The sequence below is a fragment of the Pongo abelii genome, chromosome 17, assembly GCF_028885655.2.
Source record: "Pongo abelii isolate AG06213 chromosome 17, NHGRI_mPonAbe1-v2.0_pri, whole genome shotgun sequence".
Taxonomy (NCBI): Eukaryota; Metazoa; Chordata; class Mammalia; order Primates; family Hominidae; genus Pongo; species Pongo abelii.
Genome location: NC_072002.2, coordinates 51249580 through 51277287, shown reverse-complemented (window position 1 = coordinate 51277287; position 27708 = coordinate 51249580). Strand labels below are relative to the sequence as shown.

Here is a 27708-nt window from a genome sequence, read left to right as displayed (position 1 = left end):
CTTCAATGCACACAAAGTGTTTTACATAAAGATGTCTGATGGACCCTGATTCCTATACCCAGGGAGCAGTCTACATAACACTGTAACAAATTCTAATAAGGCTAAGGGAATTAAATTTGCTTTGGCATCATTTCTAGGGCTGATTCCTGGAATAAAACTTGGGAATGTTCTGTCTCTACGAATTGGTAGAGAAATTTTAAATTAACATATGTGTAGATCAAGTCACCTGTTAAATCTCCCTTTTATGAAGCAGTAAGAGTCACAATAATATAGCTAAAAACATTCACTCCCCAGTATACAGACATAATGTCTCAGCTATATGATAGTTAATTTCTACCATACACAAGAGATGAATTAAAAGTGAAATGCAAGGTCTAGTGGGTGGCACAAGACTAAGCCACAGAAAGGGTTACCCCTATTAAAAATTAATCTGGGTTTTGTTTTCTCATTAAAAAATACATTCAGATTATAAAATTAAAACAAAAGCAACACTGCATAATTTAGCTGTCTTTTTCTACCAAATTGCTTACAACTGTAACTATAAAATGATAATTTACCATACGTGTAGCTGCAAAACTAAGAAAAGCACTGGTCAGTGGTGCTGCGAATTGTGAACCTACTACTCCCCCTACTGCCTGTGGAACTGAATTGCAGTAAAATTAAAGGTTTGTTCTATGTCTCTAACAAAGCGTGAAATTTCATATACAGTCAGTTCTGCTATACCACTTGTTTAGAAAACCAAAATTCGTTCCTGTGCATTTGATGTATTTGGAAGCAATTTGAGCATAACGTGAATATCACTGTGAGAAACACCAGGTGCAGGCAGAAAACTACATCTAGCTGACCAAGCCCAGTAGAAATATTTAAAATATGCGCCAACAGGCCTCACATCTTAAATATCTTCCAGTTACTTCAGTTCGCTTTGTGTTATGAGCCATACCTACTAATAGACGGTGTTACAACTTTATATCCCACTTCAGTAACCTTCCCTATACCATTTTACAATAACTCAGAAGCTGCAACCCTTTCAATGTTAACTTCCACAAGCATACTTCAGTTTTTTCAAGGCAAAGTACCATATTTATTGTAGTATTTATGAATTTCTTTAAAACATAATACATGTACAACTGTTCTATCATTTTTATTAGGTTCCTTTTTTTCTTAATGTTTCACTAAACGATTTTTTTTTTACTGTTGTACTTCTAAACCTATTTTCCCCATAAGCTTCATGGGGTCTTTAGTAATGATTCTGCATAGTATGATGATTTTTAGAAATGCAAATGTCTCCTTATAGCAGAACTGACCATACAGTAGTAAAATGTAAATGCCTCTTCTATATTTGTGAACAGGGTAAGAGTAATTATGAATAAATATCAAAATTTTATAATTTTAAAAAATGTGTTTTATGTCTATTTCCATGAGAGTATTACTGAGTTTTTCTATCTCATTTAATTAATTTATATTTATATATATGTTTATTTATTTTGAGATGGAGTCTTGCTCTGTCTGTCACCCAGGCTAGAGTGCAGTGGCACAGTCTCAGCTCACTGCAACCTCCGCCTCCTGGGTTCAAGTGATTCTCCTGCCTCAGCCTCCCGAGTAGCTGGGATTGCAGGCCCCCACCACCAGGCCTGGCTGGTTTTTGTATTTTAGGTCGAGATAGGGTTTTACCACGTTGGCCACGCTGGTCTTGAACTCCTGATCTCAAGTCAGCAGTCCACCTCGACCTCCTAAAGTGCTGGGACTACAGGCGTGAGCCACCGCACCTGGCCTCTATCTCCTTTTAAAAAGGCTAGAAAGGCTCTCTCTCTGCTCAGGTACAGAGCTTTGTAAGAATTCAGGAGAAAAAAATTATACATGTATGTGTTGGTATACATATTTTTAAATATGTTAAAATATATATATAGAAATCTGTCCCTTTTGCTATTCAAACTATTAATCATACCAAACGGTTTGTGTCCCTGCTCTAATTTCACAACCAAGATCTTTCCAGAAGCCTGAGGTGAGTAAATGTCCAACTGACTCAAAAAATGGGATGATTCCTTATTTTGCATTCACTTATCATTCAAAATCTGAATTGGTCAAAAGTCGCATAAGAAAAATGAGCACTCGGCTGTGCGTGGTGGCTCATGTCTGTAATTCCAGCACTTTGGGAGGCCAAGGCGGGCGGATCACAAGGTCAAGAGATCGAGACCATCCTGGCTAACATGGTGAAACCACATCTCTACTAAAAATACAAAAATTAGCTGGTCGTGGTGGCACGTGCCTATAATCCCAGCTACTCGGGAGGCTGAGGCAGGATAATCGCTTGAACCTGGGAGGCAGAGGTTGCAGTGAGCCGAGTTCGCACCACTGCACTCCAGCCTGGTGACAGAGCGAGACTCCGTCTCAAAAAAAAAAAAAAAAAAAAGTAAAATGAGCACTCTATTTACGAATGATGAATGCAGCTTTTTATAGGCTTTTCGGTCTTCTGAAAAATACAGGCATTACATTCATATAAAAGGGAAGTCAGGATAAAACTTCAAGAATTCATAGCCCTTCACTTAGTTAATAGTCTTACATCAAATGCTTCACAACTACAGCAAGCTTTGTCAACTGCATACCTTTCTTATCAAAGTACACTTCATGAATAGTTTGTCTACACTGGGTTTAACCTTTCTATATAATCAACCTGCCATAAAAAAAGAAAAACTTACTGTCAGGAAGGAAATCTAAAAGTGTGGTCCAGGGACAGCAGCACTGGTACCATCTGGGAGCTTCTAAGACATGCAAAATCCTGAGCCGCACTCTAGATGTGGATTCAATTCTGCATTTTATCAAGCTGCCCAGGTGATTAACATGTACCTTATAGCCTGAGGAGCACTGGTTAACAAGCACTGTCTAAACCACTATGACAAAATTCTAGGCTCCATTTCTGCCCATCTTGCACTTCTGAAGTCAAGAAAAGCAGCTTTTCTGTCTCCAAAGTCATATCTTTTTATAAGAAATTAACTGGAATGCTAATTTTTTACAATGTGCCATTTTGTCAGTCTTTCCCACCTTGTTAGAATACAGTGTCTTTGGATCACAATGGATAAAACAATTCAACTATTTCTCTTTCAAAAGATATCTGAGATAAAATTGACTAAATGTCTAAATGTTAATTCCTAAAAAGACATATATAAAAGAATATATAAAATGATATTTTTTCATATATACATGTAAAACAGCAGACATTTGTTCAATAAAAACCCTGGTGATCATCTCAATAGATGTAGAAAAGGCATTTGACGATATTCAACATCCTTTCATAATAAAAACTCTCAACAAATTAGGCACAGAAAACATGTACCTCAACACAATAAAGGTCATATATGAAAAGCCCACAGCTAACATTATACTCGATGGTGAAAAGTTAAAATGCTTTTCCTCTAGGATCAGAAACAAGAAAAAGATTACCACTACACCACTTTTATTCAACATAGTGCTGGAAGTTATAGACAGAGCAATTAGACAAGAAAAAAAAGTAAAAGGCATCCAAATAGAAAAGGAAGAAGTGAAATTGTTTGTTTGCTGATGACATGACCTTATATTTAGAAAACCCTTAGGATTCCACCAAAAAAAAATTTAGGGCTGATAAATGAATTCAGTAAAATTGCAGAACCCAAAACCAATACACAAAAATCAGTAACATTTCTTTACACTGACAACAAACTATCTGAAAAAGAAAATAAGAAACCAGTCTCATTCACAATAGCATAAAAAATAAAAAATAAAATACTTAGGAATAAATTTAACCAAGAAGGTGAAACATCTGTTATACCGAAAATTATAAAACATTGAGGAAATTGCTGATGACACAAATAAGTGGAAAGGTATCCCATGTTCATGGATTAGAATCAATACTGTTAAAATGTTCATACTACCCAAAGTGATCAACAGATTCAGTGCCATCCTTATCAAAATTCCAAGTCATTTTTCTGAAAAACAGAAAAATAGGAAAAACAACCCCCCAAATCTGTACTACAAAAGACCCCAAATAACCACAGTAATTTTTGAGCAACAAGAACAAAGCTGGAGACATAACACTGTATGACTTCAAATCTATTACAAAGCAAGAGTAATCAAAACAGCATGGTACTGGCATAAAAACAAAAACAAACACATTAACCAATGGAATAGGATAGAAAATCCAAAAAATAAACCCATGCATTTATGGTCAACTGATTTTCAGCAAAGGTGTCAAGAATATGCTATGATGAAAACAGAGTCTCTTTGATAAATGGTATTGGGAAAACTGGATATCCACATGCAGAAGAATGACACTCAGACCCCCTACCTCTCACCATATACAAAGATCAAATTAAAATGGATTAAAAACTTAAATGTACATCCTAAAACTACATAACTACTAGAAGAAAACACAGAGGAAAGTCTCTATTGGTCAGGACAGTGAATTCCTGGATTTGACATCAAAAGCACAGGCAACAAAAGTAAAGACAGACAAATGGGATTACATCAAAGCTTCTGCACAGGAAAGGAAACAACAGAGTAATGAGACTACCCACAGATTGGGAGAAAATACTTGTAAACCATACATCTGATAAGAGGCAAATATCCAGAAAATAGAAGGCACTCAAACAACTCAATAGCAAGCAAACAACTCAATCAAAATATGGGCAAAGGACCTAAATAGACTTTCCTCAAAAGAAGACCTATAGACGGCCAAGAGATAAATGACAAAATGCTCATCATCACTAATCATCAGGGAAATGCAAATTAAAATAACAATAAGGTATTGCCTCATTCCCCTCAGAATGGCTATTACCAAAAAGATGAAAGATAACAAGTGCTGGTGAGGATGTAGAGAAAAGGGATCATGTGTGAACTGTTCTTGCGAATGTAAATTAATACAGCCATTATGGAAAGCAGTATGGAAGTTCGTCAGAAAATTAAAAATAGAATTGCTATGTGTTCCAGCAATCCCACTTCTGGGTATATACCCAAAGGAACTGAAATCAGTGTGCTGAAGAGACACCTGCACACCCATGTTTATTAAAGCACTATGTACTACAATAGTCAAGATGTAGAATCAACCTAAGTGACCAAAGAAAATGAGAAATATATACAGAATGGAATATTGATCACCCATAAAAAAGAATGAAATTCTATCATTTGCAGCAACATAGATGAAACTGAAGGTCAATATGTTAAGTGAAATAAGCCAAGAATGGAAAGACAATATTGCACATTCTCATATATGGGAGCTAAAAAAGTAGATCTCATGAAGATAGAGAGTAGAATAGTGGTTATCAGAGGCCGTAAAGGGTAGTGGTGAGGTGGGAATGAAGGGGAAAAAAGGATATAAATGTAAGTATTACTACAGAACTATACACTTAAAAATGGAAAGGATGGTAAATGTAGTATATTACCTCAATTAAAAAATAAAAGGTATATGTAAGCATGCTTCTTAAACAACTATTATTTGTCAATTAAAAATTAAACAATTCATATGTTTGTTGGCCACATATGAATGTCTTCTTTTGAGAAGTGTCTGTTCATATCCTTTGCCCACTTTTTGATGGGTTGATTTTTTTCTTGTAAATTGGTTTCAGTTCCCTGTAAATTCTGGATATTAGACCTTTGTCAGATGGGTAGATTGCAAAAATTTTCTCCCATTCTGTAGGTTGCTTGTTCACTCTGATGGTAGTTCCTTTGCTGTGCAGAAGCGCTTTAGTTTAATTAGATCCCATTTGTCAATTTTGGCTTTTGTTGCAATTGCTTTTGGCGTTTTTGTCATGAAGTCTTTGCCCGTGCCTATGTCCTGAATGGTATTGCCTAGGTTTTCTTCTAGGGTTTTTATTGTTTGGGGTTTTACATTTAAGTCTTTAATCCATCTTGAGTTAATTTTTGTATAGGGTGTAAGCAAGGGGTCCAGTTTCAGTTTTCTGCATATGGCTAGCCAGTTTTCCCATTACCATTTACTGAATAGGAGATCCTTTCCCCATTGATTGTTTTTGTCAGGTTTGTTGAAGATCAGATGGTTGTAGATGTGTGGTGTTATTTCTGAGGTTTCTGTTCTGCTCCATTGGTTTATATGTCTGTTTTGGTACCAGTACCACACTGTTTTGGTTACTGTAGCCTTGTAGTATATAGTTTGAAGTCAGGTAGCATGGTGCCGCCAGCTTTGTTCTTTTTGCTTAGGATTATCTTGGCTATACAGTGTCTTCTTTGATTCCATATGAAATTTAAAACAGAAATGCAAATCAAAACCACAATGAGACACCATCTCATGCCAGTCAGAATGGGGATTATTATTACAAAGGCAGGAAACGATAGATGCTGGCAAGGCCGTGGAGAAATAGAAATGCTTATACGCTGTTGGTAGGGATGTAAATTAGTTCAACCATTGTGAAAGATGGTATGGCGATTCCTCAAGGGTCTAGAACCAGAAATACCATTTGACCCAACAATCCCATTACTGGGTATATATCCAAAGGAATATAAATCATTCTAATATAAAGACACATGAACATATATGTTTACTGCAGCACTATTTACAATAGCAAAGACATGGAACCAACCCAAATGCCCATCAATGATAGGCATTGTGGCACATATAAACTATGGAATACTATGCAGCCATAAAAAGGAATGAGATCACGTCCTTTGCAGGGACATGGATGAAGATGGAAGCCATCATCCTCAGCAAACTAACACAGGAACAGAAAACCAAATACCACATGTTCTCACTCATAAGTGGGAATTGCACAATGAGAACACATGGACACAGAGAGGGGAACAACACACACCAGGGCCTGTAGGGGGTGGGTAGTGAAGGGAGGGAACTTAGAGGATGGGTCGATAGGTGCAGCAAACCACCATGTCACACGTATACTTATGTAACAAACCTTCACATTCTGGACAAGAATCCCATTTTTTTTTAGAAGAAATAAAGGGAAAAAATTAAACAATACAAAACAAAAGAAAAAACCCTAGCAATACAAATTTATGCCACATGCCTAGGGCATATTTGATTGATTAGATAAAACATTTTTTAAAACTGCAGAGTTTACATTTTCTTCCCTAGTTGTATATAAACACAACAAGCTGAGTATCCTGGCTATATTTAATTAAAATCCATAGAAGAAAGGTTTAATCACAGCATCTTCATAACAGTTGTTGTGATAGGACTATTTATAATAGAGTTTTACTGACACCCCTTATTATATCTCATTAATACATGCAAATTGCCACATAATTTAAAATGCCAAGAACCTAGGAATTCTTTGATCAAATGACCTTTGTTCTTTCAAGTTACCTCTCCCAAACTCCTAATATGCACACACACACACACACACACACACACACACACAGTATATACTTAACACAGACTAGGTGGGCTGCTTAATTAGGACAAGCAGTGCAAAGTACTGAGGGATACATCCTTCTCCTTCCTAATCTGTTTCTCACAAATATGTCTGTATGATGAAGAATACTATGGAAGGATCACTCTCCACCCCCATAAAAACAACAATAACATCAAAAAGAGTGAAACAAAGACTAATATAAAGCCAAACCAAACAAAAGCCAAAATCCCCACTAATCAACTATATGGTTTTATGATAGCATAAGGCATTAATGGCCATATGATATCTGGAATGGCAAAAATGGCATAATTTGGGCAGCTTTTAACAAGACAGGGGAAAATGCCCTTGTTACTTAAGACATAAGCTGAAAGGCTTATACCAAAAGAGGTCTAAATATGCTGTTTTATTAAGTGACTTCACATCAGGGAAAAGGAGAAGAGGAAAAAGGGGGGATTTAGACATCTTATTTCCAGTGGCTGATTTCCACTCAAAAGATTCTATCTGGAAAGATTTAGTAGGCCATCACCTTCTGTAACCATTCAAGTCTACCACTGTAGTGCAAAGTAGCCAGAGACTGTATGTTATCAAATAAATGTGGCTGTATTCCAAGAAAACTTTACTTACAAAATCAGGCAGTAGCCTGGATAATTTGGCAAGCCTTGCTCTAGCCTAACTGAGAACTAAAAAGACTATAGCTGTAACTTTCCCAGGGTTTCCAAGAGAAACAGATTGAAGAAATGATGAGTAAGAATTACGTGGTCTCTGGAAAGACAATAGTGTCTAAGATCACAGTGACTGGTTTTTAAAGTGATTTGCCCTTTGAGACCTAACTTGGACCAATATGTAAATAAAAGCACATATTTCTTATAAATCTTATTATACTGCCATAACAAATGAAAATGTAGAGGTAACAAAGACGAAGCAACAATACTTTTCCTTTCTCCAAGCTTTTTCTTTGTCACCTCTAAACTTACATTTATTAAATTAAGAAATAATTGTCCTTCAAAGAGTAAAAGTTAGTCTCACAAAAATGGTAATGTGAAAAGAAAGACTACAAAAAAATTTAGAGGAGAGGGAGAAGATGGCCAATGAGACAGAGCCTGGAAGCACTGCTCCCACTGAGGGAGACCAAAATATGGAGTAAACAAACACACTTTGAGCCAATTTCCAGAGAGGAAACATCAAGAGTTGAGAGGTGACACAGATACCAAGAGTGAGGAGGGAGGACGCTGCCTGCATGGGGTTGTCAGATGCTAGTTCCCAGCCCTAAATGGCTCCTAAGGGGTGAGTGAAGGGAAAGATGGGCAGTCCACTCTTGCTGCAGACCTCTGGGATCCTAGCTGCAAGAGATCCCATGACCCCCATAGACATTTGAACTGGTAGGGGGATCATCCTGGAGAGCTAGGAAGAGACAGAGGTACAACCTGTGCAAAATGCAGGGACTTTTACACATGGGGCAGCTGCAGTGTAAAATGGCCATAGGCGCCTATCCCCCAAAGTTCTCCATCTCCCCAGTTAACTCTAGCCCTAGTCAACTGCAAGGCCAAGAGAGAACAAAGCTGGCTTCCATTGGATTGGGGTTCATCTGTTCTGTAGGCTCTCCTGACTGACAGCCCTCTCAGAGCCCCTGCCTGGCTGCTCCACAGGAGCGTGTGCACAATGCAGCCTCCCCTGCCCAGCCTGGATGCTTTACCTGCAGATCTATCTAAGTACTTTCTCAGTGGCCAGGAAGCACCCTGGATCCCCTAGAACAGCTGGTGCCCAACCCAGAGGGTGTGGAGGACAGAACTATAGGCTGGTCCTGGCACCCCAGGGCTGCACTGTGCAGCTCAGAAGTGCCAAGCTGAGATCTGTGGCTGGGACTCAGTTACTTTCAGAACACTGTAAAGGGTGAAATGTGCAAGGTGGTGGGCTGGCACAGGAGGAGGGTGTGCCTCCAGGTGCAGGACTGGTCTGAGAAATATGACCTATCTACTAGCCATGTTATCTACCCAAGAGGGCCCCGTGGCCTGGAACACCTAACAAAGGAAACTTGAGCACAGCACAGCATAGCACCACTGATTGGAGGGGGCCCCACCAAGGCCTGGGAGCAGATCTGGTGAGGGGGTTATCTCTCTCTCCACCACCAGCACCACAGAGCAGGGCTGCAAACACGTGGAAATACAAGAGCCACACAGTTAAGAATTAGATACATATACATTTACAGAAATGTAGAAATATATTTATATTTATATTTTAATATATGTATATATTTATAACAAGAGCTCTTCAATGTATTTGTTATTTGTTTTCCTTAGAAATTGGGTCAATATTCATTAGTCCTATATATGTGTGTTGAATGCAAATCATTAAGGTGAGATTAGGGCTACAGAATTGACAAGGTATTTGGAAAAAAAAGAAAGTCTCTTCTCAGAGCAATTCTTGGTACCAAAGCCAAAGTTTAAAGACCACTAACTTTCAAAAAAGTCATCCTTTTGTATTTGTGTCCGCTAATTGTAAACTTTTCTGAAATCTGTGTCTTTATTATTTTTCTTACCAACTACCATGAAGACAACACTGTTTACTAATATATAAACAGCTGAATAGATTAGGTACTGATGCCTATGGAGAAGTGATAGAAACCCCACTGTGTCTTTTAATCCAAGTTTAAACCAAGCAGTGACAGATCTACTTTATAAAATAATAATCAATTGGCAGGAAAATTGATCTTGAATAGTTGAGAGTTTTGGAGACTTCCTATATGACTGAACAATAGGACTTTAGGATTTGCTATGGAGCAATCCAAAAAGTAGCTCCGAATATGCTATGGAGCTACCTTCCCACATTTACTGTTCAATTTCATTTCTCTTTCAGGGTAATTATAATAAATGTCAATTATGGAAATACTTAAATAAAATCTTGGCCATGCACAGAGGCTCAGGTCTGTAATCCCAGCACTTTGGAAGGCTAAGGTGGGTGGATTGCTTGACCCCAGAAGTTTTCATGATTAGCTTTGAACAACATAACAAAACCCAGTCTCTACAAAAGAATACAAAAATTAGCTGAGTGCAGTGGCATGGGCTTCTGGTCCCAGCAACTTGTGGGGCTGAGGCAGGATTGTTTGAGCCAGGGAGGTCAAGGCTGCAATGAGCTGTGATCATGCCACCACACTGCAGCCTGGGTGACAGAGCGAGACCCATTTCAATAAACATAAAATAAAATAAAATATCAAACTTTTTCATTTGAAAGATGGACTACTGGAAACGTTTATGATCACTGAGGTGTCTAATACGATCTTTGTCATAAAGACAAGAGCATTATAAGCTCACTTTCAATGAAAACTTACTGATTTTGTTCATATTATATATCTTTTTTTCTATGCTCCCTTGAAGATACAAAATAAACTGATAGAAAGTATGGAAAAGTCCATTAAATATAAGTGCATATGGTTTACCTGTTTTATAACTGATTTTGTTAAATTATACATCATACTTTCTGTGAAATATACTATGCAAGGTAGAATTCTATGCACAAAATCATTCTTACAGAGAATATATAAAAGCATAAGTAAACTATTCAATGTTAAAACAAATAAAACTAAAAATTAAAAAAAATGAAATAGCTAAGCTTGGTAATTTTCAAAAATTTGCATCACAGTATATATTCCCTAAAAACAACAAAAACATTGTGAAATGGTACATTACTGGCCACTTTATATCTAGTTTAAAATAAAAGTTGGAGAGTAAATTAATATTTCACATATCTAAAAGGAATAAAAAATTGAAATATGTGATAGTGCTAAGCAATCTTAAGAATAAGGTTAACTAGAAATATAAGTTCTCTCACTACTTGCAGAGAAAAAGGTCAAGATACCTAGATCAGCAGTCCCAAGCTTTTTGGCACCAAGGACCGGTTTCATGGAAAACAATTTTTCCACAGACATTGTGGGGTGGTATGGTCGGGGGAATGGTTTGGGGATGAAACTGTTCCACCTCAGATCATCAGGCATTAGTTAGATTATCCTAAGAAGCATGCAATCTAGATACCTCGCGTGCGCAGTTCACAATAGGGTTTGCACTCTTATGAGAATCTAATGCTGCCACTGATCTGACAGGAGGCAAAGCTCATGCGGTAATGCTCACTCACCAGCTCTCATCTCCTGCTGTGCAGCCAGGTTCCTAACAGGTCACTAACCAGTACTGGTCTGCAGCCCAGGGGCTGGGGACCGCTGATCTAGATTCCCTTTATAAATCCAAATTGGAGCCAAAAGATTTCTTTATTGTTTGGGAGTTTTTTGCCTGTTTGTTTGCTTTTCATTGGATTGATGTTGACTAAAAGCAAGAGGAAATCCACAGTGACAGTCCTAGTGACTGCCCTATGCACAATCAATGGAGGAATATACTGAATGACATAACATAAAGACAGTAGGTAAGAAAAACTGGAAACTAAGGAAAAAGTAGAGCCCTAAGCTTAGAAAGAAAAATGTTCACTTTAATAATTACAATTATTATTAGTTGCTATGGAATTATTATAGCACTAATGCCATACCATAATATTCAGATTCATGTTGGAATGATGTGCTCTTTTTTCATTTCAGATTTAAATATAAGAAGAATTAAGGCAAAAATGAGTGGCCATTACTTTTATCTAATTTAATCAAAGGACAGAAAAATAATTACAAAGTAGATCCTGTAACTAGGATCTACTCTGGAGCACAATAGGAGACCAGTTGTTCTAAGACTACAGAATCAAAGCATTATGATGCACAGCTAATCTTATTACAACAGCACATTTGATAACCATCTTTGTAAGAATCAAAATGCCCATTAAAGAATATACTCCTATCCATTCATGTATTGTTACTATTATTTTTAAAACTACTATTGCTAAATTCAAAATGAGAAAAGACAGTTGTATAAATATGAAGTATTTATTCTTAGAACTATTTAACTCACCTATAAAAATATGTTGTAAGAAGGGAGGTCTGTGCTGTTTAGAATACAGAAAGTCTCAAAAGAATGTTGCTTCCACACTAACAATGAGAGCCAGATAATCTGCTAAATTACTAGTAACATTTTTGGACCCATAGGAAAGTTGTGGTTACAAGGCAATCAGGTAAACTGAATTCCAAAGGATGATATGCCATTCTAAGGAGAGAGAGACAGGACAGAATGCAGAATGCAGAACCTGAAACCCTGAGGAAGAAAAGGCCATTAAAGGCAGATATGAATAAAACAGCTGAAATTTTAAACTACTTCTTGAAGGCTAAGTGGGAGCTACTGTGACAGTTTAGACATTTCTGGGAGTAACAAACACAAGAGAAGTATGTACTCTCTTACTAGATCTTTCTCACAGGTCTCTACCAGTGGCTTACAAGAAATAATGAAGGTAGAACAAGAGGCCTAAGAGTCCTTCTCAGTAGTACATGTGTACAAAACTCTGCCCACATCTTAGATCCTTCTCTCATAGAAAGCAAAGGCTGAAACTACTAAGAAAAGGTCAGAAAACACTACCACCCAACTGTCTTACACAGTTTGGACTGCTACAACAAACTACCATAGACTGGGTGGCTTACAAACAACAGACATTTATTTCTCACAGTTCTGGCAGCTGGAAGTCCAGGATCAGGGTGCCAGCATGGTTGGGTTCTGGTGAGGAGCCTCTTCCAGGCTGCAGACTGCTAACTTGGCCCTGTATTTCCACATCAGAGAAAGAGGGCTAGAGAGCTTCCTGAAGCCTCTTTTATAAGGACACTAAATGAGTGCTCCATCCTCAAGACCTAATTACCTCCTAAAAGGCCTTCCTCCTAATAAAACAATGGGGGATAAGATTCCAAAATATGAAATTTATGGGGACACTAATATTCAGTGCATAATACCTACCTATGACCAGGGACAAAAACACTAGTAAAACCCGTCAGTACTCCAGGGCCCATGCTAAGTACAAGGTGGCAGAAGCCCACCACTAGAGAAATTTAAAGTCAGGTACATTGAAGGCAACTACAATTAACAATAAAACTGAAATTCACTTCAACTATTGACTAGAATAACTCAAACCACACACTAAATGCCTACCTGATAGAAGAGAGGTGCCCATTTCTGAGCATAAATATGACCTATCTCAGTGTCTGCATTTCTTTAATACAATGTCAGGCATTAAAGTAAATGTTAAGGAAAAAGAAAAGAAACAAAAGCCAGGGTACAGGGAGGGTGGAAATTCCATCAATATTCAAGACAGAAACTAGTCAACAAAAGTAGATTAAGATATGACTGAGACACTGGAATTAGCTAAAGGGAACTTTAAGATAATTAAAGTATTCAGTGAAAAAGATGGGCACATGCATGAACAGATGGGGAATTTCAGCAAAAGGAAGCTGTATTAATAAGAATCAAATGGAAATGCCTGAAATAAAGAACACAACATAAGCAATAAACATTTCTTTGACGGCCTTATCAGAAGCTGGATACAGTATGGGAAAGAATATAAGAACTTGAAATTAAGGCAGCAGAAATTGCTCAAAATGAAACACAAAGAAAATAACAGACTATCACAGATCTGCGGAAACATATCAAACATGTATAGTTGGATTTTCAGAAAGACACAGTGAGAGAAGGGGGCAGAAGAGATAATGGTTAATAACTTTACAAAATTAGTGAAACACAACAACACAGACCAAAGAAGCTCAAAGAACTTCAAGTAGGATAAATGCATGCATGTGTGCACGCGCGTGCGCACACACTCACACACATTCTTTCTCTCACCCCTATACATACCATAGTTAGATTGCTGAAAACCAAAGCCAAAGAGAAAATGTTGAAGACATCAAAAAATTTTTGAAGTATTAAAAGTGTATCCCCCCCAATGGCAACAATATTTCACATTTGTGAGACTTGAAAACTACAAATAATAAAAGCAACAACAGATATTGTACTTACTAATCACTAATATACCAGACACTGTTCTAAGTGTCACAAAAACCCAAGAGGTACAATTATTTTCATTTTACAGATGAAAAAACTGAGATACAATAAAGTTAAGTAAATTACTCAGGATCACAGAGTTAGAAGCCATAGAATCAGGACTTGAATTCCAGCAGTGTCACACCAGAGTCCATACTCTTAATCACTAGACCATTCTGCCATTTCCACACCCAAAGGGGTCAAGACCTTTATCTTCATCCCAATAAGGCACCATAAACAGCAATAATTAATATATTGCCAGCACTATCACCACCACCATACTCACATACACATTCTGCCCAGTCTATGCTCTTAAAACAGAAAGCAACACTGATATTAAAAACAAAACAAAAAAACAAAACAAAAAAAAAACAAAAACTACCTATATCCCTACTGGGGTTGGCAGTAAATATTAGCACAGATTACACATTTCTTTCTAAATCAGATAAATGCTTCTACACCATAGAAAATCTGGGCATTAACTATTATATATACGTATTTCTGTGTTGAATTGCACCCACTTGTTCTTACGAGGGCACTCCCATCCGGAACAACTTCTCTCTTCCCTTTCTTTTTCTCTTTCTCTCTTTCTCTCTCTTTCTTTCTTTCCTCTTTTTCTCTTTCTTTCCCTTTCTTTCCTTGTTTCTTCCCTCCCTTCCTTCTTTCCTTTCTTTTTCTTTCCTCTCTCTTCCCTCCACCCCACTCATTTCTTTCTTTTTTTCTTTCTTTATTTGAGACAGGGTCTCACTCTGTCATCAAGGGTGGAATGCAGTGGCATGATCACAGCTCAGCTCACGGCAGCCTCAACCTCTCAGGCTCAGGTAATTCTCCCACCTCAACCTCCCAAATAGCTGGGACTACAGGCACACACCACCATGCCCAGTTCATTTTTTTAAATTTTTTTTTTGTAGAAATGAAGTTTCGCCCTATTGCCCAGACTAGTCTCGAACACCTGAGCTCAAGTGATCTGCCTGTAGCAGCCTTCCAAAGTGTTGAAATGACAGGCGTGAGCCAGTGCATCTGGCTTCTTTCTTCCCTTAAAGCACAGTGAAAATAATCATATCAAGGAAAAAGTTATTACTATTACCAAATTGTTCCTGCTCATTCTCTAAGTAACAGTTATGCCATAGTCCTATGATTATTTTAATAAGCTTTTTATTTTAGAATCATTTTAGACATAATAAAAAAGTTGCAAAGATACTACAGACAGTTCCCATATACCCTTATTCAGTTTTCTCTATCATTAATATCTTACATTACCATAGTATATTTGTCACACCTGAAAAACCAACATTGTTACATTACTGATCCTTTTATGCTGATATGGTTAGATATTTGTCCCCTCCAAATCTCATGTTAAAATGTGATTCCCAGTGTTGAAGGTGGAGCCTGGTGGGAGGTAATTGAATCATGGGGGCAGATCCCTCATAAATGGTTTAGCACCAATCCCTTTGGTGATGAGTCATCTCTCAGTTTGCAGAGATCTTGTTGTTTAAAAGAGTTTGGGACCTCCCCATTGTCTCTGTTGCTTCCACTCTTGCCAGGTGCCGTCCTGGCTCCCCATCACCTTCTGCCATAACTGTAAGCTTCCTGAGGCCCTTAGAAGAAGCAGATGCCAGCACAATGCTTCCTATAAAGCATGCAGAACCATGCGCCAATTACACGTCTTTTCTTTACAAATTACCTAGCCTCAAGTATTCCTTTATAGCAATGCAAGAATGGTCTAACACACACCCACTCTGTATTGTACAGTAGCTTAAAAATAAATTAGTAAAATGAAAGAGAAGATACAAATGTTGTATAGAAGAATTTCAAATATATATGAACATTCTCTGCCTTTAGGAGGTGGATCTTAATACCTATCTTCTACTCCAGAGAGTGGTTTAGACTTAGTTACTTCACCTGAAGGGTAGAGTATGGAAAGGGAAAAATAACAGTACAGTGGAGAAACCTGGAAAATACTACTTAAACCAAGTGATCAAAGTTAGTATCACCAATACCTTGTGGGTATCATGTGACCCCGATATGATGTGTGAGAATGGTACTGAACCTCTGTGGTGTTCTTTCCAAAATAAACAAACAAACAAACAAACAAACAAACAAATAAATAAATAAATAAATGAGTGAGAGAGATAGAGAAAGAAAAAGGAAGAAAGTGAGTGAAACTGGTTTTCCTCTTTCCCATTAATAACACAAAGTTGCCTGGTGCTGCCATCTGCTATTAGAGATTACATCTCTGGAGGCTGAGGAAGGCATGATAGCCAGGTATGTAGAAATAAGAACTATAAATTATTCTTGCTTAGACTATAAATATTCCCCATTTCACAGATAATCTATCCTTCCTCCAATCAATTAGCACCTAAGAAACTTAACCCTTTTGAACAAGAAGCTTGCATCATGGTAAACTAAACATGAAAATGTCTATAAAGCCCCACTCTCAGAAGACCTGCACTCAAAAGTTACAAAATCTGAAGGTTTCAGAGAACAACAAAACAATACTAAGAAAAAAAAAAGTTGAGATAACTCCTAAAAAAAGAAGAAATCAAAGTGGAAAAGGGGTTGGAGAAGAGAGGAGGAGAAAGAAGAAACTAGATGAAATAAATACTACCTGCAAAATTAAGTGCTCCAAAGAAGACATTTGTAAAAAATATATAAGAAGACCCAGGCTGGGCACAATGGCTTACGCCTGTAATCCAAGTACTTTGGGAGGCTGAGGTGGAAGGATCACTTGTGGCCAAGAGTTTGAGACCAGTCTGGGTAAAAGACAGAGACCCCATCTCTAAAAAAAAAATTAAAAATTGGCCAGGCATGGTGGCATGCACCTGTAGTCCCAGCTGCTTAGCAGGCTGAAGTGTGAGGATCGCTTGAGCCCAGGAGGTTGAGGTTGCAGTGAGCCATTTGACAGCATCACTGCACTCCAGGCTGGGCAACAGAGTGAGATCCTATCTCAAAAAAAAAAAAAAAAAAAAAAAAAAAAAAAAAAAAAAAAGAACCAAATTTTTTTGAAGAAGGCTAAAATGTAACTAATGTAATTAGTTTCAACAATGATCTGTTTATACTGTACAAAAAGATAAAAAGAAAAGGTTCCAAATTTGTTTAGTGTATTCTAGATCTGCCCAGGAAGAAGGTATTGAATTCACGGTCTACAAAACACCAATATTCTATTTCTTTTCCTCAGTCAGCTCAGCCATTCTTCTTTCTTGGCTCACATCTCCACTGTTCATATAATTCCAGTGGGTCCTCTAGAATCCCTAGTATTCTGCCATTATATATCTTTATTATCTTCTGTTTTTACCTAAAATCCTCCCTCCCATTTCCTTACCTTAAATTATATATAGATTTCACAAAAAACTAATCATATTTTCTTTTTCTTATGAAATATGATTAGTTTTTTTGTGAAATCTATATATAATTTAAGGTAAGGAAATGGGAGGGAGGATTTTAGGTAAAAACAGAAGATAATAAAGATATTATATATCTTTATTATCTTCTGAAATGTGGCACATATACACCATGGAATACTATGCAGCCATAAAAAAAGATGAGTTCACGTCCTTTGTAGGGACATGGATGAAATTGGAAATCATCATTCTCAGTAAACTATCGCAAGAACAAAAAACCAAACACCGCATATTCTCACTCATAGGTGGGAATTGAACAATGAGAACACATGGACACAGGAAGGGGAACATTACACTTCGGGGACTGTTGTGGGGTGGGGGGAGAGGGGAGGGATAGCATTGGGAGATATACCTAATACTAGATGACGAGTTGGTGGGTGCAGCGCACCAGCATGGCACATGTATACATATGTAACTTACCTGCACATTGCGCACATGTACCATAGAGCCTAAAGTATAATAATAATAATAATAATAATAATAATAATAATAAATAAATTAAATAAAATAAAATTGTTAGGGAAGACACTAAGAAATCATAGTATAAATGGGCAAAGGTGCAAATATACAAATCCCATGCAAGAAAAAATAAAAACTCAGGATATTAAAAAAAAACAAAAAAAAAAACAAAAAAAAAACTAATCATAATTCTGTAAACTTCCAAAAAACTTTATAGAGCTTACAAAATACTTTCTCTCATATTACCATACATAATCTTTATAATAAAAATACCATGGTATATTATCATTTTACATATGAAACAAATATAACTTACATGTCTGAAGGCCGTATCAGTTCTCCCAAAGGGTATGCCCAATGACCCTTTACAAATTCACCTCAGCATGAAGGTCTGAATTTGCTTGGTGTTTCAGAATACTACACTTCTGAAAGGTCCCAAATGACTTCCTGTTCAACAAATCCAATATATGCTTATGGTTCTTTTATATGACTTCTCTGGACCAGCAACCCTCCTTGAAATGTTATCTTCTTTGGGCTCTTTTGGGAACCACTCTTTATTTTTTTTCTCTCTAGTTACTCATTTTCATTCTTATTCTAAGGTCCTACCTTTCTATACCTAATAAATATTGGGGTGTGTCCTTGGCTTTGATCTGTACATGCTGTATGTTCTCTCTGGGCAATCTTATCCAAAGTCAAAGCTTCAAAAAGCCAACTACATTCTGGTGATGCCCAAAAGCACATATCTGATCCTGAGTTTTATCAACTCCAGACTCTTAATTAAATTGGGCCTATCTTTAAAGTTAATGTGGCCAAATTTATAGTCATACTCATTTTCTCTTTTCAAAGTCTGCTTTTCCCCACATAAGTCCTATCTTGTCTCTATATGCTCGATCCAGAAATCAGGGTCATTCAGATTCTGTTAGCTCCCAAACCAAATCCTCCTATCTTTTTTTCCTCTAAATAGCAGTCAAATGTCTAATCCCTTATATGCTCATTGCCTCATTATAGCTTAGTCCTTACCACCACTCTCATCTGGACAACTTGGCTGTTAGAGAGTGAGCTCATGAATACTGATTTCATCCCTCAAATCTACCTTTTATCCTGCCCCCAGAAATATTATTTCAAAATATTATTTCAAAACATATTGAGAATAATATTCCAAAATATTATACTCAAAATCAGATCAACTCACCAGTATCTACCTTCACTAATCAAAACCAAACAAACACAAATCAGATCAACCTACCCTACCAACATCTACCTTCACTAATCAAAACCAAACAAACACATATCAGATCAACTTACCCTACCAGCATCTACTGTCACTAATCAAAACCGAAAATCACCTCTCCACCCTAGCTGGTGTCCCCTAGGGTAAATCCAAACACCATTGCCTTTGAAGACACTCAATGGTTTGGATTCAGTTTGCCCTTCCAGCATAATTCCCTTCCAACTTGCCTTTGCAACTTCCATCTCACCATTGCAACGTACACTCTCATCAAATCAGAACTCCTGAAGTTTCCTAAACACATTATGATGGCTCTGTCCAATAGAACTTTGTTGATGTGCATGTTCTTTATGTTCCACATAATATCAGTCACATGTAGGTAACTGATAACTCAAAATGTGGCAAATGTGACAGGTACAAAATTTATTTTACTGAATTACAATTAAATTTAAATTGTCACATACAGCTAGTGGTCACCATATTATACAGTGTAGCTCTATGCTTGGTATTTCTATGTATCTTGGGATATGTCTCTCTGTCTAGAATGTTCTTTTGTTTACCCTTCGCTTGCTGGTTTTTAACTACAAATACAATTTCTTTAATGATATACAAATCAACTTATCTATTTATCCCTTTCATGTAAATTGTAAAGCTTATATGTATAAAGTTACTTATACTAATCCCCTTCTTTTAAGATCTATAGAATCTGTAGAGATGAGACCTCTGTCATTCCTAATTTGGTAATTTGTCTTCTCTCTTCTTTTGACTGATTAATATGACAGAATTTTAACAATGTTATTATCTTCTCAAATAGCCAGGTTGGCTTCATTGTCTCTATTGCTTTTCTGTTGTCTGTTTCATTGATTTCCTCCATGATCCTTATTATAATCCTTCTGTAAACTTCTGGTTTCATTTGTTTTGCTTTTACTAGTTTAAGGTGAAAGCTGATTTTACTGATTTGAGACCTTCTTTTCTAATGTAGGTTTTCAGTGGTAAATTTCTCTTTAAGTACTGCTTTAGATACATCTAAGTAATTTTAGCAGGTTGTGTTGTTTTCATTTTCATTTAGTTCAAAATACTCTCTAATTTCACTCTGGATTTCTTCTTTGATATATGAAGTCAAGAAGTGAAAAGTAAGAGAAAATTAAAGGAAAAAATCAATCATAAACATCTTCAATACTTATTGACATGGAGGAATACTATATATAATATTAAAGTATATCAATATATTGCAATACCTTGCAAACATTACCTATTACAATACTTTAATAACAAAAGGCACCAAGACTCTTCTCAAGGCAGTATGTAAAATGATCCCCAAATAATCCCCACTATGAAAAAAAAATTCTAACCTAAGTAACTTGAAAAATGAAACTCAAATATGCTCATATGCTCATTACCTCAACACTTGTGTTCCCCATTAAATACTAAATGATCCATCTTCTTTAGACTTCTGTTGAGTTAAAAAGTTTTTTATTTTAAAAAGGTACTCATAAAACGAAAGAAAAAATTATCTGTCCAGGTCTAAATATAAACATTTTTAGTAACCAATTCAGAATGGCATTCACAGGCCAGCCAAGTAAATTAGAATCAACAACAAAAAAAGCATCCTACAATAAAACCACACAAACCCCTGTGGCAAAATATAAACAAACTTTTCAATAACTGAACCAGAAAGAATGTTGAATATGATGGATTCTTCATAAAATTTCCAGTGATGATGTGGGAATATCCAAATATAAAACCTATTACTGAAAAAAATCAGCATATCAACTACATGCTTCAGTTAAAGAGCCAGACCAAGTTGCCAACTGAGAGATGGTATTGGGGAAGGTGGATAGACATGTTTGAATCAAGTTCAAGTATGAAACCATACACAAAATAAAAGGAAGACAAGGCAGAGCCTACCTACTTAAGAATTGTGTGGTCAGGAGGGAGACAACTACATTCTAGACACAGCAAACAAAGACAACAGCATTAATACTTGGAAAAACCTAAGAATAGTATTAAATGCTATTCCTATCCTGCTAAAATCTAGGTAATCTTCAAGAGAAAATTAAAAGGGAGTGCCATGACTTGACTAGCTACATATAGTTGTCTTTGTTTAAAAAAAAAAAGTATTCTCCGGAGGCTGAGGCAGGAGAATTGCTTGAAGCTGGGGAGTGGAGGTTGCAGTGAGCCAAGATCGCGCCATTGCACTCTGACCTGGGGGACAAGAGCGAGACTCTGTCTCAAAAAAAAAAGTATTTTCAAAAATTCCCAAACCACTTCTGAAATGAGTACTTTAAAATATGAGAATAAGGGAAAGCAAGTACTAGGGGTGGGTTCTTAGACTAAAACACAACCATAACTAGGGAGCTTGACAAAATTCAGTAACTGATATGAATCTTGGAAGATTCTGATAGTGAACAGAATGACCCACACAGGTCATAGTAGACCTGTAAGTTGGATGTCTATTAAAAATGTAAAGAAAAGGCCGGGCGCAGTGGCTCACGCCTGTAATCCCAGCACTTTGGGAGGCTGAGGTGGGCGGATCACGAGGTCAGGAGATCGAGACCATCCTGGCTAACACAGTGAAACCTCGTCTCTATTAAAAATACAAAAAAATTAGCTGAGTGTGGTGGTGGGCACCTGTAGTCCCAGCTACTTGGGAGGCTGAGGCAGAGGAATGGCGTGAACCCGGGAGGCGGAGCTTGCAGTGAGCCGATATCGCGCCACTGTATTCCAGCCTGGGTGACAAAGCGAGACTCCATCTCAAAAACAAACAAACAAAACAAAAAGTAAAGAAAAGTATAACTCCTAATTTTATAGGCTATTTTTCTTCTCTAATTCATCTTCTGTTGTTAATTTATGAAATTTAAAATCAAAGAGGGCTTAAAGTAAAAATATATCTAGAATTTCATTCAGCCTGACCTACAAAAAAAAAAAAAAATAACCCTCTGGTAATGATGACCATAAATACTGTCTTTTCAGGAGCTTCTGCTTCCACCCAAGATGAATAAATTGGGACAAGAATTGTCCTCATGCTATAAACTAGAAAAATGAAAAAAAAAAAGTATGAAACAACAGTTTCAGATGTTGGAGAAAGGAGAGAGGAGGATATGCTGCCAGAGAAAAGGTAAAAAAATTGGGTGACTCCATCATCCCAGCTTTTCCCCTAAAGGCAGTTGCCAGGCCACAGCACAGTGAAAGGAAATACTAATGGAACCTGGTGGTCTTGCTGAGTTATGCAGAGACTGGCATGCATGGAAGCTAAGAATGCTAGCTAGACTTCACAGGGCAGAGTACTAGAGAGAAGAAAGCTGCACAGAGAGCTTTGGGGGTCTGCAAAGGGATGCTCTCATCTTTGGCTGAGTATTAATCCATATACTTATGGAATGAAACACCTGTGGCCAATGAAAAAAAACACTGGAAAGCAGAAGGCTGAACAACTGCCAGAGTTCACACAGGGCCAAAACCAGGTAGCACTATCATCAGCCAGAGTACAAAAACTATGTAATATACAAGATATTTGATAGGGTCCTGAGAGAGGCCATATCTTAGAAATGGGGCTAAATTAGCCCCAGGATAAAGGTTGACCCGGACACATTCTAATAAAGCTTTAATGCAAGACCCACACTGATTCCATATAATTGTGTGAACAAAGACTAAAACTTTGCAATCCTAAGCAAAAAGAGCAAAACCAGAGGCATCACACTACCTGACTTCAAACTATACTACAAGGCTATAGTAACCAAAATGGCACAGTACTGGCACAAAAAAAAAGACACATAGACCAATGGAACTGGACAGAGAACCCAGAAATAAAGCTGTACACTTACAACCTCTAATCTTCCACAACGTTGACAATAATAAGCAATGGGGAAAGGACTCTCTATTCAATAAATGGTGTTGGGATAACTGCCTAGCCACATGCAGGAGAATGAACCTAGGCCCCTGCCTTCTACCATATACAAAAATTAACTCAAGATGGATTAAAGACTTCTAAGATCTCAAACCATAAAAATCCTAGATAAAAACCTAGGAAATATCATTCTGGATATTGGCATTGGCAGAAAAATTATGACTGAGTTCCTAAAAGCAACTGCAACAAAAGCAAAAATTGACAAGTGGGACCACTGCCCAGCAAAAGAAACTATCAACAGAGTAAACAGATAACCTACAGAATGGGTGAAGATATTCATAAACTATGTATCCAACAAAGGTCTAATATCTAGAATCTATAAGGAACTTAAAAAGTTAAACAAGCAAAAGCCAAATAACCCCATTTTAAAAAATGGGCAAAGGACATGAACAGATACTTCTCAAAGGAAAACACAGATGCAGCCAACAAATATATTTTAAAAAGTTCAACATCACTAATCATTAGAGAAATGCAAATCAAAACCGTGAGGTATCATTTCACTCTAGTCAGAACGGCTATCAATAAAAATCAAAAATAAAAGATGTTGGTGAGGTTGTGGAGAAAAGGGAATGCTTATACACTGCTGGTGGGAATGTAAATTAGTTCAGCCACTGTGGAAAGCAGTTTGGAGATTTATCAAAGAACTTAAAGTAAAGAACTACCATTTGACCCAGCAATCCCATTACTAGGTATATACCCAAAAGAAAATAAATCATTCTAACAAAAAGACACGTACTTGCAACACTCTATGTTCCTCGCAACACTATTCACAGTAGCAAAAACATGGAATCAACAGTGGACTGGATAAAGAAAATGTGGTAATTAAGTATAACAGACTAAGAACTCATGATCACAAGGCAGGAATTGTTAGACTGTATACAAAAGCAAGACCCACCCCCCATAAAATACACACACACATACATACAGCAAGATGTAACTATATGCTGTCTATAAGAGATACACTGAAAATAAAACAGATAAGTTGCAAGTATAGAGAATGAAACTAGACATACTGTACAAACAATAAACATAAGAGAGTTTTGTGACCATACTACTATCAAACAAAATGGATTTCATGAGAAGTATTAACAGGTATGGAGGAAAATTTCATGATGATAAAATAGATCATACATGTATAATAATAATAAACGAATAAAACCCTAGTAACATTGTTTCAAATGACACCATCAAGTACCTTAATGAAACTGACAATTAAATTTAGAAAGCCCTACCCCAACAGCTGTAAAATATACATTATTTTCAAGTGCACAGAGAATATTCATCAAGATACACTACATACTGGGCCATAACACAAGTTTCACTAAATTTTAAAAGGCTAAAATTATACAGAGCATTCTCTCTAAACACAAAGAAATGTTAATAACAGTAAGAAATGAGTAACAATATACTTCAGAATAACTCATATCAAAGAAGGAATAAATTATAAAATAATTTAAACTGAATGATAATGCAAATATAGTACTTCATAATTTGTGAGATACAGCTAAAACAAAGCTTAAATGGATATTTATATCTTCAAATGCTTATTAAAAATATAGAAAGGCCAGGCGCAGTGGCTCATGCATGTAATCCCAGCACTTTTGGAGGCCAAGGCAGAAGGATCACTTGAGGTCAGGAGTTCAAAACCAGCATGGCCCACATGGTGAAACCCCGTCTCTACTAAAAATACAAAACAGTTAGCCAGGCATGGTGGCGTGCACCTGTAATCACAGCTACTTGGGAGGCTGAGGCAGGAGAACTGCTTGAACCCAGGAGGTGGAGGTTGCAGTGAGCCAAGATTGCACCACTGCACTCCAGCCTGGCCAACACAGCAAGACTCCGTCTCAAAAAAAAAAAAAAAGTCTTAAAAGCAATGATCTTCATTTCCATCTTAAGTTGCTAGAAAAAGATGAGCAAATTAAGCCCAAAGTAAATGGAAGGAAGGAAATAAATACTAGAGCAGATATCAAGAAAATAAAAACAAACATGAAGGAAAAGTAAGAATGTCAAAAGAAGGCTTTTTGAATATAAATAAAACTGATAATACTCTGCAAGACTGATGGAAAAGGGGAAAAATCAGAGACTGATTGGATACAAAAAAAGGGGGGGGAATATTTCTTACCAATATAAGGCAAAAAGAGGATGTGTTACTACAGATATGACACAAATCAAAAGGAAAATAACAGGAGTCCAACTTCCTGTAATGATGAAGTCATCTCACAATATTTGAACCAATACTCCCATAGAAAACAACTTAGAGCTCTAAACATAAAAACTCTTTAAAAAAAACAAAAACAAAACACACAACTGTCTAAAATCACTGGAGATGAGCCAGAAACAGGAAAAATGGGAGGGGCGTTGCCAACTAGAAGGGACTGACAGTGGGTGAATTTTTTGTTCTTATGACTTTTTGCCTGAGTGTAGGCCTCAGTCAATCCTGAGCAGAAAGGCTAAATCTCAGACAAAAACAGTCTTATTTGTTGTTAAATCAGAAAACACAGTTAAGGATGACAATGTCAGATGGAAACTGAGGAGGGATATTGAAGGAAGGAGAAAGGAACTGCACAAATCCTATATATTAAATTCTGTCTAAATCTCTGTCTGGCATATACATACACAGAGAAGTCTCCAGGCAGCTCAATTAGGACTAAATGAACGAATAAAAGATTTCAGCTACCGCCCAATTTCAGAAAACAGAGTTTGGAGTTTGAATTCAGGCAAAACAAAACAAAGTTCAAAACTCTTGAGAGGCCTGACACTGTGGTTTGCGCCTATAATCACAGCTACTCAGGAGGCAGAGGCAGGAGGATTGTCTGGGGCCACAAGTTCAAGACCGACCTGAGCAACATAGTGAGACCCCATCTCTAAAAAGAAAAAATTTTTTAAGTAGCTGGGTGTGGTGGCACACAGCTGTAGTCCCAGCTACTTGGGAAGCTGGGGCAGGAGGACTGCTTGAGCTGCCAGGGTGACATAGCAAGACTTTGCCTCTTAAAAACAAAGAAGACAAAACAAAAAAAACCTCTTCAGAGGACTACAACAGAATATAAACTGTCTACAATATGTCATTCATAATATGGAGGAGATATTCCAAATTATAAGAAAATGTGACCCACGAAGGAAATAATGGAAATGAAAGACTTTGTTATAAAAATGCTCTGACCTTCCAACCATTCTAGAAGGAGGATGTTATGAGCACCGATTTCTTATTCTCATTATTTTTAACCCAGTGGACTCTGATGACAAGAATTTTTTTGTTTTTGCTTTTTTAACCTATGGATTTTTTTTGTTTTGTTTTTAATAGTGGACCTTTTGACTCCATCACTTTTCTTTAAAAAGAAAAAAAGAAAATGAAGTGAGCTGGGTACAGTGGCAGATGCCTGTAGTCTCAGCTACTTGAGAGGCTGAGGTGGGAGGATTACTTGAGCCCAGGAGTTTAAGGCCAGCAAGAGCAACACAGCGAGACTCTGTCTCTAAACAAACAAACAAATAAAAAATGGCAGCTGTTTTAACAAATACATAAGAAACCACATTCATTAACTGTTGTCAGGAAAGAATTTTCCTCTCTGTGCCTCCTTACTTATCTGTACAATGGAGACGATAATAGCTCCTGACCCACATGTAAGGATTAAATGGGTTTATTTCTATAAATTGCTTAGGACAATGACTGGTACAAGTGATCAGTAAATGGTAGTAGAACTTAAAAAATAAAAAACAACAACAAAAATGACCCAGATTTTGGAGTTACCTAAAAGAGATTAAAAATAGCTACTATAATTATATTCATAAAGAATAAACAGATTAAGAAAATCTGAACAGAAAAAGAGAAACTATAAAAATAACAAAATGGATATTTTTAAATTGAAAAATTCAATATCTGAACTGAAAAATTTCACTGAAAAAGCTTTTAAAAAGAAAATTGGAGATGTCAGAAGATTGAGTCAGTGAGCTTTAAGACAGAGGAATATGCATCACCTAATCTAAGAAACAGAAAGACAAAGGATTTTAAAAATAAACAGATTCAATGAATTTTGCAACAATATTAGCAGGTACATATATATATATAAATTGGAATCCCAGTGTGAGAAAAGCAAAATAAAAAGTTGGAAAATATACTGCAAGAAATAATGGCTGAAATTACTCCAAATAGTTGAAAGATATAAATGTTTATGTTCAAAAAGCTCAGTGAACCCCATAAAGAAAACAAAACTACATTTAGACACATACATTGAAAAGACAACACATTACACATGAGTGAAAAATGATATGATAAATTCTAACGGGACATACTTATCAGAAACAATGGATCTACCAGTTTGTACTCACCCACTCACTGAAAGACATTTGAGTTGTTTTAGTTGTTGGCAATTATACACAGTGCTGCTATATACATGTTTCTACAGTATGTTGTGTGATCATAACTTTTCATTTC

The 27708-nt window shown here is 36.8% G+C and overlaps 1 protein-coding gene and 1 long non-coding RNA gene across 12 annotated transcripts in view; one reads left to right on the top strand and one right to left on the bottom strand.

Moving 5' to 3' along the window:
- Positions 1–27708, bottom strand: part of KIAA1328 (KIAA1328 ortholog) — a 387444-nt gene that overhangs the window by 272885 nt on the left and 86851 nt on the right. The window contains exons 1-2 of one of the 11 annotated variants that reach the window (XM_063716783.1): positions 19606–19647; positions 18464–18594 (exon numbers count right to left, since the gene is read on the bottom strand). The gene's annotated coding sequence lies outside the window, so the exon portion shown is untranslated. 11 annotated transcript variants of the gene reach the window in all.
- The window catches only part of LOC103892970 (uncharacterized), an 88878-nt gene continuing 80902 nt past the window's right edge, over positions 19733–27708 (top strand). Inside the window, exons 1-2 of the long non-coding RNA XR_008516098.1 lie at positions 19733–19789; positions 22349–22493. This is a non-coding gene — a long non-coding RNA (uncharacterized LOC103892970). The remainder of the gene's footprint in view (positions 19790–22348; positions 22494–27708) is intronic.